A 20,009-nucleotide genomic window follows, 5' to 3' on the forward strand; every position below is an offset into this window, starting at 1 on the left:
TGTCTGCTGTTTGTGCGCTCCTGGTGTTGTGCCTTCTGTGTCTGTCATTGCTGGTGCTTGCTGTCATCTGTGTGTTTCTGACGTGTCTTTTTTTGCTGTGTGTATGTGTGTGCGTGTGTGTGTGCGCGCGCCTGTGTATATGTGTTTGTGGATTTGCATCCATGGTGTCTCTCTCATGTGTGTGTGTGTGGGTCAGTTGTGTGGTCTCCCATGCACCGTTATGTCTTCCCTGTTCACTGTCTTTCATGCTCTTGGGGTTATTTACTCATCTGTTCATTTATGTAGTATTTGTGTCATAACTTCATTCTGAGTTCCGCGTTTATCCTCTGTGTATCAGTGACTGAGGTTTTTTTTTTTTTTCCACTCTTCATTATTTGATCCATGGTTGAGTGTTTATCATCTATTGTGTTATCTCTCAGTTCCACATTTGTATTTTGTGTACTTTTGGTTTTATATTTCGTGTTCACGTTTTATTTACCCACTTACCTCATGTTGTCCATTTGATTCTACATCTCTGTGTGTTCCTTTATTTTCCTCCCATGTCCCGGCTTTTTCATTGTCACCTGTTGTGGTCCAGTCCTGTTAGGGTCCTGTCTGTGTTGGGTTTTAGTTCTGCCCTTTGTCTTCACTGCCTCTGCCTCAGTATTTCTTGTCATTTCTTCTTACAGTCACTCTCAGCTTCCTTTTCTGGTGTCACATCTTGCCATTTTCACCTTCTATCTTGTCTTTCATTTTTCCTTAGGGTTGCCTTCTATCACTTTCAGTGTCAAGCAGTGTCTTTATTGCCAACTCCCTCTGGTGATCTTTTATGTCCTCACATGTTTTAGTCTTCTCTTGGTTTTTCCACCCTCTGTTGCCCTCTGGTGTTCTGTCATGGTTCCTACGCATCCTTAGTCCCTAATTGTCACCACCTGCCTGGGTCTGCACCTGCAACTGATCAGTGAGGCTATTTATCATAATTCCAGTTTGTCTTCAGTTGTGGGTCTATTGTCTTTGTATGGTTGTCTGAACAAGTATGTTGCACATGGTATTTTTGCACTTTTCAGCTTGACTGCTTCATGTCTTCAGTGTTTCCTGTGGCCACATCTGGATTGTTAGTATTGCGTTTGTTTTTGCGCTTTGGAGTTGAACTTACTCTTTAAGAAAGAAGGCCTTATGAGTTGACTTGTGTCTCTGGATTTAACCCTGCTTTGAGTAAGAAGAAAAAAATTTTGGTTGAACCCTGCTTTGAGTAAGAAGAAAAGTTTTTTGGTTGAATCCTGTTTTTGGTTTTGAATTTCACATCCAAGATGTAAAGACATTCCTTGGTGTATCCTAGTCTTTTTGTTTATGCTCACCTTTTATGATGAGACTTCTCAGTTTTTTTCCCTGCCACTTTAAGGTGCGTCTACACATAAGCAAGACGCGTTACAAATGTCACTTTTGTCATTCGTCACACATTCCTGACATTCTTAACGTGACTTAATGCATCTGAATAGGTTTCTTAATAGTGCGTATTGGTGCGTGATATTCGTGGAACATGTTTTTGCCTGTCAAAAAAACTTCCACGAATGTCACACACCACCTTCATTTTGCCTCACGTCGTGGAGGTCGCAACTGAGCGTATTGATCCGTCTTGATGAGTAGTGATCCTTAATAGAATGTGACAGCATTTGTAGTGGTTCCTGTGATGGTTCTTGGAGCCCAGACTGTCACGCTTTATTACGAAGTGACACGGAAACTGTCAGGTTTTGACACGACGGCGTCACATTTCACTGTGCGCCACGACGAATCAGTTTTCTGTCACGTGCACACAATTAAACTCAGCTCCACAGCGTTCAGTTTGATGCAGTATGCCGAAGAGGAACAGTGACGCAAAGTCAGCCAAGTGTCGTTCCACAGTTCCTGCTGTTGCTCCTCAGGATGCTCCTGCAGGTGTTCCACCTGCTGTTGTAACCAATGAACGGGAGAATGAGTCTGAGCCAGAGGAGTGAGAGGAGCCTCACGTGCAGCCAGACATCTCGGAACCTCCTCCACTCTGGCGGAGGAAGAAGCGTGCGCACAATTAAACCCTGCTGCACCACATTCAATTTGATTGCTGACACCAAGTCGGCTAAAAGTCTTATTTCAGTGCTCCTGCAGGTGTTTCTCCTGCTGCATGTGCCTGATGTTTGGGAAAATGCGCGAGACGAGAGCCGCATGAAGCCACACATCTGGCTCTGTCCGTCTCCTCCTCCTCCTCTCTGCGCCACTCCATGGCACAGAGCCCAACTACGCATACAGTCACAAAGATCTTCTGAAAAACTGGAGCGATCTGAATTCGGTTGGATGAATATGGGTGTGTGTGTGTGGAGACAATTCACAACGTGACAGAACTTAACGATGCGCTGTTACGCGCAATAGCGCGCAACAACGCAGAACATTGTTCTTGACCGTGCGTAATGGTTCCTGATGATTCTCCTGCAACACGTGTTAATCATAACATGTGGTAACAGGTTGCAGCAGTTCCTGAGGACACCTGACAACTCTGCCTCAAATCATCACATTCATGATCAGCGGCCAAGAATGTGTACTTTGTGGCATTCGTGACTTGTTGTCGTTATGTGTGTGACCAGGTGTACAATAATGGACCAGACACAGGCAGCTCCCAAAGAAAAAAGTGTGGGTCTTTATTTCCCGACTATTCCCCCCCAACAGCATTAATTTTGGTTTGATTTGGCTTCAACGTCTTACCAATGTCAGGACTCACAATTTCCGATTTTTACGGTCTTTGTAATAACAAAAAAAATATATATACTTTTGCAAAACAAAAATAAAAGACAACCAAAAAAAAAAAAAACAACAGCAGTGGCCTTATCCTAAAACAAAACGAAGGAAAGACACAACTTAGTACCAGTTTCAATTGGCATTTTTACAAAACAAAATTACTATACAATACTCATTCATATTGTGTAATGGTTAACTTGAACCCACTTACAGAATGGTTGACAACCCGCCAAGGCCAACCCAGCACTTTGAAGGACCTGGACAGTGCTATCTCCCCTCTGAATTAACAGAACATACAAAACTGTTCTCAAACATAAATTCAATCTTAAAACAATTTGTTACATTACATTCACATTGTATTAAACACTCACGCCTTCACGGAGAATAACGTTCCCCTTCGTGGACAATTTGGCTGAATCACACTTTTCAAGACCCGAGTCAATGTACATCAACCGTCAACTCTACAGATCCATACAACAAAACTTCTTAAGATATGATGCTTATTTAAGTGTTATAGCACCTACACAAGCACGCAAGTTGGACCTATGAACTCTTTATAGGGAACCTCCGTTCACTGGAACCACGGTGTGTGTTGTTCCTTGCACATCAATGACTTTGTACACTTTGGATGACCATGCATCTTGGATCTTATTTCTGCCAATGGGACGATGGCGTAGATACACAAATTGCCCTATTTCAACAGGTGGACAGTACACTTTTTCATTCTGGCAGGCCATTCTTTCTGCTGATTTTCTCTCAGCAAACTCTCTGGCTCTCTCATGTGCGCTCTGGAGTCGCTCTCTGTGGGCTTTGAGCCAGTCGGTGTTCTCTTTTGTCTCCTCCTTTCCAAGCAGAGCATCAACAGGGAGATGGGGGTGAACTCCAAACAACATGTAATAGGGAGAATAACCAGTTGAGGAGTGTGGTGTCACATTATAAGCATACACTAGTTCAGCAAGATGTTTTGGCCAGCAATGCTTTTTCTCAGGTGGAAGAGTTCTGAGCAGGTCATGTAAGGTTCTGTTAAACCTCTCACACTGGGGGTTTCCTTGTGGATGATGAGGTGTAGTGCGAGTTTTCTTCACCCCATACAAACTGCACAGTTCAGCAATCACCGCACTTTCGAAATTCCTGCCTTGCTCTGAGTGCAAGTGCTCAGGCACACCATATTTCATGAACCACTCCTTTAAAATGACTTTAGCTGTTGTGTCTGCTCTCTGGTTTCTGGTAGGAAAGGCCTGACTGAACTTGGTGAATACGTCTGTGAGAACAAGAACATTTTCACACCCATCACTTGCACGGTCGAGAATTGTGTAGTCAACAGCAACAACTTCAAGAGGACGGGTAGCTAAAAACGGAATCTGAGGTGCGTGAACTTTGGGTTGCGGCAACTTTGTTAAAATGCACCTTTGGCAGTTTTTGATCCATTTTTCAACATCCTCGTGCGTGCCTCCCCAAAAGCATCTTTGTCTTAGGAGTCCAAGTGTCCATTCTATGTCTTGATGTCCCACCTGATTGTGCACACTGGTGAGAACCTTTTCTTTGAGACAGGTAGGTAACAACAACTGGTGACATTTTCCAAGGTTCACATCAAAAATCTCTCGGTACAAGAGCCCATCTTTCTCTCTGAGACGGGGCCATTGTTTCAACAGGGACCGGACTGGGATTGGCAGAGTTCGTCTTTCCTGCACAGAGGGCTTTTGCTTTCTGTCCCAGAGCTCCTTTAGAACTTTGAGAGTGTGATCTGAAGCTTGAAAGGCCTGGAGCTCAGCTTTGGTGTAACTGGGAAGAGTTGGCATGTTAATCTGGACTAGATCACTGTCCTCAATAGCTGGGTCTAAAACACTTAACTGTCTTACCCTACAGTACTCAACTCTTGCGACTGCAAACTCTGGGCCTACAGCGGTGCCTGCTCTAAGACTGTCACAGATAGCTACACAACCATCAAAGTCTGCATCCTCTGAATCTGGTTCAGTCTCTGTTAAAGCTGGCTGTCTGGAAAGGGCATCGGCGGCGGAGTTACAATGACCGGGCCGATACTTGACTTCAAAATCAAACACCGCTAACTGCGCAACCCACCGTTGTTGGATAGCCCCTAGCTTGGCTGTGGAAAGGTGACAGAGCGGGTTATTGTCTGTTAGGACCATGAACTTAGACCCCAAGAGATAGCTGTGAAACTTTTCAGTCACCGCCCACTTTAATGAGAGAAGTTTTAACTTCATGCTACTGTAGTTTCTGTCGTTCCTCTCAGCTCCTCGTAGCCTATGACTGGCATAAGCTATGACCTTTTTCTTCCCACCCTGAACCTGATACAACACGGCACCTAAACCAAGGTGGCTAGCATCTGTCTCTAGGATAAAGGGTAACTGAAAGTCTGCATAGCCTCAAATGGGTGCACTGGTAAGCTTGGCTTTAAGCACTTCGAACGCCTCAGAACATGCTGGTGTCCAGGCAGACTGGAACAACTGTTTGGCCTTAGCTGGACTACCCTTTCTGATACAGGTGTTGACAACATCATGAAGTGGCCCTGCAACCTGTGAAAACCCCTCAATAAATCGCCTGTAGTAACTACAGAAACCTAAAAATGAGCGGAGCTCCTTTACTGAGCTCGGGATGGGCCAGGTCTTAAAAGCGCTACTTTCTCTGGATCAGTTCCTATACCTTGAGCTGAAACCTGGTGACCTAAGAACTTGACTTCTGACTGGAGAAAGTGACACTTTTCAAGTTTTACCTTCAGGCCTGTCTCTTTTAGCCTCTGCAGGACAGTTTTGAGTTTCTCAAGGTGTTCCTCAAAAGTTTTTGAAAACACGAGCAGGTCGTCCAAGTACACAAGAACAATCTGGAAGACAAGGTCACTCATAGTTGCTTGCATTAAGCACTGAAAAGTTGCGGGCGCGTTGCATAACCTGAATGGTATATGTAGATAGTCATATAAGCCGAAAGGGGTCTTTTTCGTGGACAGCAACTTGGCGGTAGCCACTTGCAAGGTCAATGCTCGAAAAAACTCTGCACCACTTAACGCATCCAAACTTTCATCAATACGTGGCAACGGAAATGCATCATGTCTGGTTTTCCAGTTCAGCTTTCTGTAGTCTATGCATAGTCTTAGACTACCATCGGGTTTGCGGACCAAGACTATAGGTGATGCGTATGAGCTTGAACTCTCTGATCACACCTTTTCTCAACAGTTCTGAAATGTGATCTCGCACCTCTTTGTACTGATTCGGTGGGATCCTTCTGTATGGCTGGTTAATGGGAGTCTCATCCATTACTGGGATTTCATGTTGAACTCGGTCAGTGTAACCCAGGTCTTCATCCTGCACAGCAAAAACATCAGCATACTTAAGTATCACTGCTTTTATGCTTGCTTGTTGTTCACTTGTGCCACTAAAATGCAGTCTATTAAACAGGGCCTGAATGTCATTGTCTGATGGGCTTTTGTCCTTCTGACTGACACTGACTTCCTCGTGTGTGGCTGAGATACGCTGAAACCTGACTTCATAGGGGTCACTTTCAATACACTGACATGGGGTCAAAAGACCTAATCTAGCTCTGCTTGGGAGCCACATGTCATCTTTGGAAAAGTTAATAACTTGAACTGGAAACATGTGACAGTTGGCTGTCAGGTAGGGCTGGGTCAAGCTCTTTTGTGTCTGCTTTATTGTCATCTCTTATTACCAAAAACCCACATTCAGGTAGAGTTACTCCCATTACTTGGATATCTAGCTCAACATAGCCCAGGTAAGGTAGTAGTAGCTTGTTAGCAGCAGTGATTTTTAACCATTTGGATGTACAGTGCATATCTTGATCTTTCCCATGGAGATGATTTCTGAAAAAGCTCTCTGTTAAAGTGCTCACATTGCTTCCCGAGTCTATGAGGCACTGTAAGGGAACATCACTTATTTGAATGTCAACAACTGGGCATTTACCAACTGCATTTCTCAAAAAGTGTTCTTTAGTCAAGGTCTGGGGTGAGCCTTCAGACTTCCCTCGCATTGTCTGGCTCATAACAACCAAGGGCCCTCGTTTCCCTGCACAGCTGGGACAGTTGTGGTTGTTGGGGTAGGGGCTCTGCGTGCGGGACATTGCCTAGCCATGTGTCCAACCCCCTCACACCTTAGACAGATAGGCTGACCATCTTCTGTATACCTGGGAGTTACTCGTGGCTTGTGGTTTGTGTTTGGTCCATTTGACTTTTCTTTGTGGGTGCTAAGTTCCCTTACTGCATTTGTTAATTCTCCAATAGCCTTACCTTGCTGGGCTATTATTTTTACAACTTCCTGGAGCGTGGAGGCCAAGTCATTTTCCATGTTACTGTTGGACTTAACAGAATATTCATCAAGACTCTTCCCCACCAGGTTTCTGCTCCTCGCACCATTTGAAGTCCTTTTATGATCCTCAAGGCTCCACATAATGGCCTCTTCCCGAACCTCAAACAAACTCGACTGTGGTTTTTCTCGGATAAGCCTGTGGAGCTCGTGGCGGATGGCAGAATCACACACCCCTTCAATGAACTGGTCTCTTATTGCAAGTTGCGGGTTAGTGACAACATTAGGAGAAGTTAACAGAGCGGAGTGTAATGCTGCATTTACACATAATGACAAGTCACGAATGCCACGAAGTATACATTCTTGGCCGCTGATCATGAATGTGATGATTCGGGGCAGAGGCGTCAGGTGTCCTCAGGAACTGCTGCAACCTGTTACCACGCGTTACGATTAATGGCATGTGTTGCTGAAGAATTATCAGGAACCATTACGCACGGTCAAGGATAGTGTGCCGCGTTGTTGCGCGCTATTGGATGTAACAACGCATCGTTAAGTTCTGTCACGTTGTGAACGAGGTGAATTGTCTCCACACACACACCCATATTCATCCAACTGAATTCAGATCGCTCCAGTTTTTCAGAAGAACTTTGTGACTGCATGCATAGTTGGGCTCTGTGCCGTGGAGTGGCGCAGAGAGGAGGAAGAGGAGGAGACGGACAGAGCCAGATGTGTGGCTTCATGCGGCTGTCGTCTCACGCATTTTCCCAAACATCAGGCACATGCAGCAGGTGGAACACCTGCAGGAGTGCGCTGAAGAGCACTGAAATTAGACTTTTAGCTGACTTGCGGTGCAGCAGGGTTTAATTGTGCGCACGCTTCTTCCTCTGCCGGACTTGAGGAGGTGCAGAGATGTCTGGCTGCACGTGAGTCTCACTCCTCTGGTTCCTCTGGCTCACACTCGTTCTCCTGCTCATCGGTTACAACAGCAGGTGGAACACCTGCAGGAGCGTCCTGAGGAGCTTCAGCGGGAACTGTGGAACGACATTTGGAGCCGAGTTTAATTGTGCGCACGTGACAGAAAACTGATTGCCGTGGTGCGCAGTGAAATGTGATGCCGCGTTACAAGTCGTGTCAAAACTTGACAGTTTCCGTGTCACTTCGTAATAATGCGTGACAGTTTGGGCTCCAAGAACCATCACAGGAACCACTACGGACATTGTCACATTCTATTAAGGATCACTACTCATTAAGACGGATCAATATGCTCAGTTGCGACCTCCACAACGTGAGACGAAATGAGGGTGGTGTGTGACATTCGTGGAAGATTTTTTGACAGGCAAAAACATGCTCCACGAATATCAAGAATATCACGCACCAACACGCACTATTAAGAAACCTATTCAGATGCGTTAAGTCACATTAAGAATGTCAGGAATGTGTCAGGAATGACAGAAAAATGACATTCATAACGCGTCTGGGTTATGTGTAAATGCACCTTAACAGCTGAGACAGCGCATGTGAGTAATCTTTTAAGTCCTCACCCTCTGACTGTCGATGTGCATAGAATGCATGTAACAACTGTGGTGTTGTTTGTTTCTCTCTAAAGGCCTCACGTAAGTAGGAAAACAAATCCCTGAGTCCAACAGTTTGTCCATGTGTACGTAACTTGATTTCATCTAACGCACAACCTCTGACGTGTGACAGAATAAAATCTACTTGGTCTCTTTCCCTCAGACCCCTAAGACTCATAGCCCGCTCAACCTCATCAATGAATTTGTCTACCGAGTGAGCGTCTTTACCAGGGTCACCATTAAAAGGTACAATCTGCTTCTCTCTTGGTACATACACAATAGACCTTGGTTGCACATCACCCAAAGAAGCAATACTTGACATTACAGCATCATGTTTTTGACTCAGTTCATTAAGCCGTGCTTGTAACTCTAATATTTGGTTACCACTCCCTGATAGAGGTGCAGCTGAATCCCCGCCTGCTGACACAACTCCAGCATTGCTCAGCCCAGGTGCAGAAACGTCTGGTCCGTCCTCAGCATCCGACATCTTGAAATGTCTGTCAAGTTGCAGTCAAACTTGGTCCTTGAGCCCTTGAAGCTGTTGCAGCAGATTGTCCCACAGCAGCGATATCTTCAGCTGGGTGGGACACCTCTTCACCACTACTGTTGTCTTAAAAAACTAATGAACTCAAAAAGTGCCAAATCTCCTGGAAATCCCACTTCTGACACCAAAAAGAGTTGGGGGTGTGCCGTGTGTGACCAGGTAAACAATAATGGACCAGACACAGGCAGCTCCCAAAGAAAAAAGTGTGGGTCTTTATTTCCAGACTATTCCCCCCCAACAGGAGAACAGCATTAATTTTGGTTTGATTTGGCTTCAACGTCTTACCAATGTCAGGACTCACAATTTCCAATTTTTATGGTCTTTGTAATAACAAAAAAAAAAAAAAAAAAAAAAAAAAAAAAAATACTTTTTGCAAAACAAAAATAAAAGACAACCAAAAAAAAAAAAAAAAACAACAGCAGCAGTGGCCTTATACTAAAACAAAATGAAGGAAAGACACAACTTAGTACCAGTTTCAATTGGCGTTTTTACAAAACAAAATTACTATACAATACTCATTCATATTGTGTAATGGTTAACTTGAACCTACTTACAGAATGGTTGACAACCCACCAAGGCCAACCCAGCACTCTGAAGGACCTGGACAGTGCTATCTCCCCTCTGAATTAACAGAACATACAAGGGTGATTCTTTAACTATGGGCACTATTGGCCTTGTAAATGTAATTTCCACCACACCATTGCCTTACAATATAAAGCGCCTTGGGGCAACTGTTTGTTGTGATTTGGCGCTATATACATGTGCTCTGATGTCACTGTTTATCTCCATAGAAACTATCCAAACAATCTTTCATACAAACTGTTTAAAGGGACATTACAGTGTTGTGGTGGAAATTACGGCAATAGTGTGGGACAACTACATTTTGTTTAAAAAAAATCACAACAGTTGTATGACATTGAATACCCCAATTATGTTTTGATTATTTTACTGATATTTTATTCAGAGATATTTTAAAACATTAGAAAAAACATTTCTTTACCATTCATTTTTATCACTGAAGATCAAAAGTCTGGGTGTGGGACAAGCACAAAACGGCAATATTTGCATATAATGATGCTGAAAAAAGGTGAAAAAGTCATCAGACTACTACAACCCCTGGCAAAAATTATGGAATCACCAGCCTCTGAGGATGTTCATTCAGTTGTTTAATTTTGTAGAAAAAAAGCAGATCACAGACATGACACAAAACTAAAGCAATTTCAAATGGCAACTTTCTGGCTTTAAGAAACACTATAAGAAATCAAGAAAAAAGATTGTGGCAGTCAGTAACGGTTACTTTTTTAGACCAAGCAGAGGAAAAAAATATGGAATCACTCAATTCTGAGGAAAAAATTATGGAATCACCCTGTAAATTTTCATCCCCAAAACTAACACCTGCATCATATCAGATCTGCTCGTTAGTCTGCATCTAAAAAGGAGTGAACACACCCTGGAGAGCTGTTGCACCAAGTGGACTGACATGAATCATGGCTCCAACACGAGAGATGTCAATTGAAACAAAGGAGAGGATTATCAAACTCTTAAAAGAGAGTAAATCATCATGCAATGTTGCAAAAGATGTTGGTTATTCACAGTCAGCTGTGTCTAAACTCTGGACCAAATACAAACAACATGGGAAGGTTGTTAAAGGCAAACATACTGGTAGACCAAGGAAGACATCAAAGCGTCAAGACAGAAAACTTAAAACAATATGTCTCAAAAATCGAAAAATGCACAACAAAACAAATGAGGAACGAATGGGAGGAAACTGGAGTCAACGTCTGTGACCGAACTGTAAGAAACCGCCTAAAGGAAATGGGATTTACATACAGAAAAGCTAAACGAAAGCCATTATTAACACCTAAACAGAAAAAAAACAAGGTTACAATGGGCTAAGGAAAAGCATTCGTGGACTGTGGATGACTGGATGAAAGTCATATTCAGTGATGAATCTCGAATCTGCATTGGGCAAGGTGATGATGCTGGAACTTTTGTTTGGTGCCGTTCCAATGAGATTTATAATGATGACTGCCTGAAGAGAACATGTAAATTTCCACAGTCATTGATGATATGGGGCTGCATGTAAGGTAAAGGCACTGGGGAGATGGCTGTCATTACATCATCAATAAATGCACAAGTTTACGTTGATATTTTGGACAATTGAAAGGATGTTTGGGGATGTTTCAAGATGATAATGCATCTAGGAGTTCTACCCAGTCTACCTAAGTCTTGGGTTTAATTAGCTGTTCCCACTCCAAACTGTAACTGTCACTAACTTTACACCTGTTGTTCATTAGTTGAGTTTGTGTTTAAGTCGCACCTTTACTTCCTCATTTGGATGGTCAATTGTTTCCATCATGTGTCTTGTCAGTCTTCACCTTGTTCTCTACTACATAAGTGTTTTGCACTCTGTGTGTCTGTGAGTCACTTTTTCCCCCCATTCGGTTTTTCACCTAGTCTTTAGTTTTGGATTGTCACGTTGGATTGCCCTGTCACTATTGTCATATCACTGTGGAATATTAAAGCACCTTGGTTATTGCCGATCTCCTGGCTGCCTACTTCTGGGGTCCAGTTTTGTTTGTGCAACTTAAACATAATATTTTTACCCCTGTGTAATTCTTAGATTGACCCCTACCTGGCCTCCTACTGAAAATTCCAGTGGCCAGTTGACCCCCCCCCCCCAAAAAAGATTGATGTCTAAGGCATATCTGTGCCAAATTTGGTGCTTGTTTCACCATTTGAAAGATTCCTCTGTAAATATTCTGTTATCTGCTGCACTATATCTAAAGCAGTGACGGGGACCCTTGCAAAGATTGGTTTAGTGAGGACAGAAATCAAGCAAAAACCAACACAAGCCTACATCCCCCAGCAGCCAGGACTCTCTTCACATAAGGCCTATGAATTATGGTCAGAGCTGTGAGATATTTACACACATTTCTAAATCTAAGTACAGTATAAGTTGGTAAATTCCACAAATATAATGCATATGAACGGTTGATAAATGAGGCACGTGGAATTTTCCGTCACTGTGAATACGTGACTGTAGCTTAACTGCAATGTTTGCGTTACTGCTGTAGAGAAACTGGCTTCAGACTTATCTTCACAAAAATACATTGTTCTCCTTTTTTTCCAAAGCTGGAAGGCTGAATGTCTTGAGCTGGGGGGCTTCCTATGGAGCTCTTTGTCTTCCTTTGTGGTCTCACAAGAGGGACCAGTCTTCCACAACACTTTTTACTTCAAATGTTCTTCTAAAACTGGAATGGGTTAAACCCAGTTCAGTCTGATGTATTGGACAGTTTAATGTCAACCGGTCTCAAACAGAGATGTCCCAGGCCAGCATTAGCACTCTCCCTACAGATAACAGCCCAATAAATCCAGAATTGTCAGGAGCCTACAAATAACCTTTTTCATCCAGAGAAGGAACAAATATCTTTCCCTGTGTTAGAAAAATTATGTTTATACCATCACAACACTTATTATCGTTTGTTCTGCATCACATGTTTTATGCATGCTTATATTTTTGCACCATGTAGTACTGCACGTCTCTGCTGGGATTGCAGCCTTGAAGCGAGGAAAGTGTTCGTGGGAAGACAGTGAAACAATGGAATTGATGTGTACCAGTCGGTTTCACAGCCTGCCTGGAGACGTGTTGTTTGATGGAAAGAGAAGGGAGTATAGACTAGCAATCACAGCAAACCCACAGATAAGACATGTATTAAATATTGTAATGAATCTTTATCCACCAGCTGCACAGGATGTTTGCTTCTATTCAAGGTGACTGACAATGTCACTATGATCACGCCCTGCTTGTATGTCACACTGTTTGGACTGAATAAAATGATGCTGAGCACAGGAAGAGTCGAAGAGAGTCAGAAAGACAGTAAGGTGGAGACTGTGTGCTCTGAGACTGCTCTTCCCTTTGCAAAGCTGACAAAAAAAGATTTGCTGCATCCCGTGTCCATTCTTTCTTAAGTGTCTAAAGGTGTTTGACCCTGACACCCTGTTTGTATAATTAATCAAAAGACAAACTGTATGTTCCAAGTTAATCTGTTAACATGTCTATTTCAGGCCTTTTATGATTGTAGATGTATGTCAAATATTATGTCTTGAATTATTTATGAATTGTCATGGTGAAAAGTTTCTTTAACTTCCTTCTGAGGGTGTATTTGGAAAACAAACTTTTCATATTAAGAGCGAATTTGCAACATCCCAAAATTCTGTGTTTGGCTTGATGCCGAAAGTGTTTATGTAACTCTAATTCTTCGACTGTCTTGGCCAAGCCTGAACTTTTTCTAAATTTATACAAAGATTTGCGCCTGTGTATATGTGTTTGTGGATTTGCATCTGTGGTGTCTCTCTCCTGTGTGTGGGTCAGTTGTGTGGTCTCCCATGCACCCTTATGTCTTCCCTGTTCACTGTCTTTCATGCTCTTGGGGTTATTTACTCATCTGTTCGTTTATGTAGTATTTGTGTCATAACTTCATTCTGTCTGAGTTCCGCGTTTATCCTTTGTGTATCAGTGACTGAGGTTTTGGTTTTTTTTTCACTCTTCATTATTTGATCCATGGTTGAGTGTTTATCATCTATTGTGTTATCTCTCAGTTCCACATTTGTATTTTGTGTACTTTTGGTTTTATATTTCGTGTTCACGTTTTATTTACCCACTTACCTCATGTTGTCCATTTTGATTCTTCATCTCTGAGTGTTCCTTTATTTTCCTCCCATGTCCCGGCTTCTACTGATGGTTGGCTCTCACTGCGGTATTGTATCACTTCCTGTTCCGGACCACAGCAGTGTTTTGCTGTATCTGTTAGCTGTTTAACCTGCGCAGTTAGATTGATCTAGTTAACTAGATAACAATTTGTTTCACAGTGTAATCCTCACGTGCCTTAACTAAAGCACTCCCTCTGCTGAATCACCTCTAAATTATTTACACATTATTCACTTTGTGTGTTTTTAGGAATCCACTAGCTTAGCGCAGCTACTAGCTCTTAGCCGGTTTAGCATGGCGGCTTCTCCTGTCTCTCCCGCACTTTCCTGCTCTGGGTGTGAAATGTTTAGTTATTCCTCGGCCTCCTTTAGCAGTAATGGTACTTGTAATAAGTGTAGCTTATTCGTAGCTTTGGAGGCCAGGCTGGGCGAATTGGAGACTCGGCTCCGCACCTTGGAAAATCCTACAGCTAGGCAGGCCCCTGTAGTCGGTGCAGACCAAGGTATCTTAACCGCCGTTAGTTCCCCTCCGGCAGATCCCGAGCAGCCGGGAAAGCAGGCCAACTGGGTGACTATGAGGAGGAAGCGTAGTTCTAAACAGAAGCCCCGTGTACACCGCCAACCCGTTCACATTTCTAACCGTTTTTCTCCACTCGGCAACACACCCGCTGAGGATCAAACTCTGGTTATTGGTGACTCTGTTTTGAGAAATGTGAAGTTAGCAACACCAGCAACCATATTCAATTGTCTTCCGGGGGCCAGAGCAGGCGACACTGAAGGAAATTTGAAACTACTGGCTAAGACTAATCGTAAATTTGGTAAGATTGTAATTCACGTCGGCAGTAATGACACCCGGTTATGCCAATCGGAGGTCACTAAAATTAACATTGAATCGGTGTGTAACTTTGCAAAAGCAATGTCAGATTCTGTAGCTTTCTCTGGGCCCCTCCCCAATCGGACCGGGAGTGACATGTTTAGCCACATGTTCTCCCTGAATTGCTGGCTGTCTGAGTGGTGTCCAAAAAATGAGGTGGGCTTCATAGATAATTGGCAAAGCTTCTGGGGAAAACCTGGTCTTGTTAGGAGAGATGGCATCCATCCCACTTTGGATGGAGCAACTCTCATTTCTAGAAATCTGGCCAATTTTCTTAAATCCTCTAAACCGTGACTATCCAGGGTTGGGACCAGGAAGCAGAGTTATAGTCTTACACACCTCTCTGCAGCTTCTCTCCCCCTGCCATCCCCTCATTACCCCATCCCTGTAGAGACGGTGCCTGCTCCCAGACCACCAATAACCAGCAAAAATCTATTTAAGCATAAAAATTCAAAAGAAAAAATAATATAGCACCTTCAACTCCACCACAGACTAAAACAGTTAAATGTGGTCTATTAAACATTAGATCTCTCTCTTCTAAGTCCCTGTTAGTAAATGATATAATAATTGATCAACATCTTGATTTATTCTGCCTTACAGAAACCTGGTTACAGCAGGATGAATATGTTAGTTTAAATGAGTCAACACCCCCTAGTCACACTAACTGTCAGAACGCTCGTAGCACGGGCCGAGGGGGAGGATTAGCAGCAATCTTCCACTCCAGCTTATTAATTAATCAAAAACCCAGACAGAGCTTTAATTCATTTGAAAGCTTGACTCTTAGTCATCTATCCAAATTGGAAGTCCCAAAAACCAGTTTTATTTGTTGTTATCTATCGTCCACCTGGTCGTTACTGTGAGTTTCTCTGTGAATTTTCGGACCTTTTGTCTGACTTAGTGCTTAGCTCAGATAAGATAATTATAGTGGGCGATTTTAACATCCACACAGATGCTGAGAATGACAGCCTCAACACTGCATTTAATCTATTGTTAGACTCGATTGGCTTTGCTCAAAATGGAAATGAGTCCACCCACCACTTTAGTCATACCTTAGATCTTGTTCTGACGTATGGTATGGAAATTGAAGACTTAACAGTATTCCCTGAAAACTCCCTTCTGTCTGATCATTTCTTAATAACATTTACATTTACTCTGATGGACTACCCAGCAGTGGGGAATAAGTTTCATTACAGTAGAAGTCTTTCAGAAAGCACTGTAACTAGGTTTAAGGATATGATTCCTTCTTTATGTTCTCCAATGCCATATACCAACACAGGGCAGAGTAGCTACCTAAACTCTGTGAGTGAGATAGATTATCTCGTCAATAGTTTTATATCCTCTTTGAGGACAACTTTGGATGCTGTAGCTCCTCTGAAAAAGAGAACCTTAAATCAGAAGTGCCTGACTCCGTGGTATAACTCACAAACTCGTAGCTTAAAGCAGATAACCTGTAAGTTGGAGAGGAAATGGCGTCTCACTAATTTAGAAGATCTTCACTTAGCCTGGAAAAAGAGTCTGTTGCTCTATAAAAAAGCCCTCCGTAAAGCTAGGACGTCTTACTACTCATCACTAATTGAAGAAAATAAGAACAACCCCACATTTCTTTTCAGCACTGTAGCCAGGCTGACAAAGAATCAGAGCTCTATTGAGCCGAGTAATCCTTTAACTTTAACTAGTAATGACTTCATGACTTTCTTTGCTAATAAAATTTTAACTATTAGAGAAAAAATTACTCATAACCATCCCAAAGACATATCGTTCTCTTTGGCTGCTTTCAGTGATGCCGGTATTTGGTTAGACTCTTTCTCTCCGATTGTTCTGAGTTATTTTCATTAGTTACTTCCTCCAAACCATCAACATGTCTATTAGACCCCATTCTTACCAGGCTGCTCAAGGAAGCCCTACCATTAATTAATGCTTCGGTCTTAAATATGATCAATCTATCTTTATTAGTTGGCTATGTACCACAGGCTTTTAAGGTGGCAGTAATTAAACCATTACTTAAAAAGCCATCACTTGACCCAGCTATCTTAGCTAATTATAGGCCAATCTCCAACCTTCCTTTTCTCTCAAAAATTCTTGAAAGGGTAGTTGTAAAACAGCTAACTGATCATCTGCAGAGGAATGGTCTATTTGAAGAGTTTCAGTCAGAGTTTAGAATTCATCATAGTACAGAAACAGCGTTAGTGAAGGTTACAAATGATCTTCTTATGGCCTCAGACAGTGGACTCATCTCTGTACTTGTTCTGTTAGACCTTAGTGCTGCTTTTGATACTGTTGACCATAAAATTTTATTACAGAGATTAGAGCATGCTATAGGTATTAAAGGCACTGCGCTGCAGTGGTTTGAATCATATTTATCTAATAGATTACAATTTGTTCATGTAAATGGGGAATCTTCTTCACAGACTAAGGTTAATTATGGAGTTCCACAAGGTTCTGTGCTAGGACCAATTTTATTCACTTTATACATGCTTCCCTTAGGCAGTATTATTAGACGGCATTGCTTAAATTTTCATTGTTACGCAGATGATACCCAGCTTTATCTATCCATGAAGCCAGAGGACACACACCAATTAATTATTGTACTTGGCCCCACAAATCTTAGAAACATGGTGTCTAACCAGATCCCTACTCTGGATGGCATTACCCTGACCTCTAGTAATACTGTGAGAAATGTTGGAGTCATTTTTGATCAGGATGTCATTCAATGCGCATATTAAACAAATATGTAGGACTGCTTTTTTGCATTTGCGCAATATCTCTAAAATTAGAAAGGTCTTGTCTCAGAGTGATGCTGAAAAACTAATTCATGCATTTATTTCCTCTAGGCTGGACTACTGCAATTCATTATTATCAGGTTGTCCTAAAAGTTCCCTGAAAAGTCTTCAGTTAATTCAAAATGCTGCAGCTAGAGTACTGACAGGGACTAGAAGGAGAGAGCATATTTCACCTATATTGGCTTCTCTTCATTGGCTTCCTGTTAATTCTAGAATAGAATTTAAAATTCTTCTTCTTACTTATAAGGTTTTGAATAATCAGGTCCCATCTTATCTTAGGGACCTCATAGTACCATATCACCCCAATAGAGTGCTTCGCTCTCAGACTGCAGGCTTACTTGTAGTTCCTAGGGTTTGTAAGAGTAGAATGGGAGGCAGAGCCTTCAGCTTTCAGGCTCCTCTCCTCTGGAACCAGCTCCCAATTCGGATCAGGGAGACAGACACCCTCTCTACTTTTAAGATTAGGTTTAAAACTTTCCTTTTTGCTAAAGCTTATAGTTAGGGCTGGATCAGGTGACCCTGAACCATCCCTTAGTTATGCTGCTATAGACTTAGACTGCTGGGGGGTTCCCATGATGCACTGAGTGTTTCTTTCTCTTTTTGCTCTGTATGCACCACTCTGCATTTAATCATTAGTGATTGATCTCTGCTCCCCTCCACAGCATGTATTTTTCCTGGTTCTCTCCCTCAGCCCCAACCAGTCCCAGCAGAAGACTGCCCCTCCCTGAGCCTGGTTCTGCTGGAGGTTTCTTCCTGTTAAAAGGGAGTTTTTCCGTCCCACTGTCGCCAAGTGCTTGCTCACAGGGGGTCGTTTTGACCGTTGGGGTTTTTCCGTAATTATTGTATAGCTTTGCCTTACAATATAAAGCGCCTTGGGGCAACTGTTTGTTGTGATTTAGCGCTATATAAATAAAATTGATTTGGTTTTGATTCTTCACTGTCACCTGTTGTGGTCCAGTCCTGTTAGGGTCCTGTCTGTGTTGGGTTTTAGTTCTGCCCTTTGTCTTCACTGCCTCTGCCTCAGTATTTCTTGTCATGTCTTCTTACAGTCACTCCCAGCTTCCTTTTCTGGTGTCACATCTTGCCATTTTCACCTTCTATCTTGTCTTTCATTTTTCCTTAGAGTTGCCTTCTATCACTTTCAGTGTCAAGCAGTGTCTTTATCGCCAACTCCCTCTTGTGATCTTTTATGTCCTCACACGTTTTAGTCTTCTCTTGGTTTCTCCACCCTCTGTTGCCCTCTGCTGTTCTGTCATGGTTCCTATGCATCCTTAGTCCCTAATTGTCACCACCTGCCTGGGTCTGCACCTGCAACTGATCAGTGAGGCTATTTATCATAATTCCAGTTTGTCCTCCGTTGTGGGTCTATTGTCTTTGTATGGTTGTCTGTACAGATATGTTGCACATGGTATGTTTGCACTTTTCAGCTTGACTGCTTCATGTCTTCGGTGTTTCCTGTGGCCACATCTGGAAAGAGTGATGTCTAAGGCGTATTTGTGCCAAATTTGGTTCTTGTTTCACCATTTGAAAGATTCCTCTGTAAATATTCTGTAATCTGCTGGACTATATCTAAAGCAGTGACAGGGGACCCTTGCAAAGATTGGTTTAGTGAGGACAGAAATAAAGCAAAAACCAACACAAGCCTACATCCCCCAGCAGCCTGGACTCTCTGCACATAAGGCCTGTGAATAATTGTCAGAGCTGTGAAGATATTTATACACATTTCTAAATCTAAGTACAGTATAAATTGGTAAATTCCACAAATATGATGCATATGAATGTTTGATAAATGAGACACGTGGAATTTTCAGTCACTGTGAATATTTGACTGTGTAGCTTAACTGTAATGTTTGCGTTACTGCTGTAGAGAAACTGGCTTCAGACTTATCTTCACAAAAATACATTGTTCTCCTTTTTTCAAACCTGGAAGGGCTGAATGTCTTGAGCTGAAAGACTGTTACCACTCCACAGGGGGATTCCTATGGAGTTCTTTGTCTTCCTTTGTGGTCTCACAAGAGGGACCAGTCTTCCACAACAGTTTTTACTTCAAATGTTCTTCTAAAACTGGAATTTGGAAAACTGGAACTTTGTCTTCCACAAGTTTTGAAGCCACAGGAACATTTTTTTTTTTTGGGGGGGGGGGGGGGGGGCACCTAAACCTCATCCGTGGGTCACCACCCGCTTCACCGGAACCACCAAACGATCATTCGGTCTTGCCAGCAAAATGAGCCAGACCAACATCTGTAGTCATTTGGGGAAACTGGCGGTTTAACCCAATTTAGGCACAGGCCCATCAAGAAATCAGACTGGAAACCACATCCAATCCAATGGACCCCAGATTTGTGACCCCACGAAGTGTTCGGAAGAGCTTTATTGTCAGATGATACAAAGTGGCTATACGTATTTGTTTGGTAATATTCATAATAATATGTGGATGTAAACTGTAATCAGCTTTATTCTTTTTAAATTCTAACACTTTGTTCTTTCACTGCTTTATCTATTAATGGCTCACTATTA

General features: G+C 42.5%; 1 long non-coding RNA gene across 1 annotated transcript; it reads right to left on the bottom strand.

The window, feature by feature from the left end:
* Positions 1-459: 459 nt before the first annotated feature.
* Positions 460-11,441, bottom strand: LOC117513301. Its single transcript, XR_004561545.1, has 2 exons — positions 11,401-11,441; positions 460-563 (listed from the first exon to the last, which is right to left on the bottom strand). It is a non-coding gene; the product is annotated as an uncharacterized LOC117513301 (long non-coding RNA).
* Positions 11,442-20,009: the final 8,568 nt, after the last annotated feature.

Source organism: Thalassophryne amazonica, chromosome 7 (genome assembly GCF_902500255.1).
Source record: "Thalassophryne amazonica chromosome 7, fThaAma1.1, whole genome shotgun sequence".
Classification (NCBI taxonomy): domain Eukaryota; kingdom Metazoa; phylum Chordata; class Actinopteri; order Batrachoidiformes; family Batrachoididae; genus Thalassophryne; species Thalassophryne amazonica.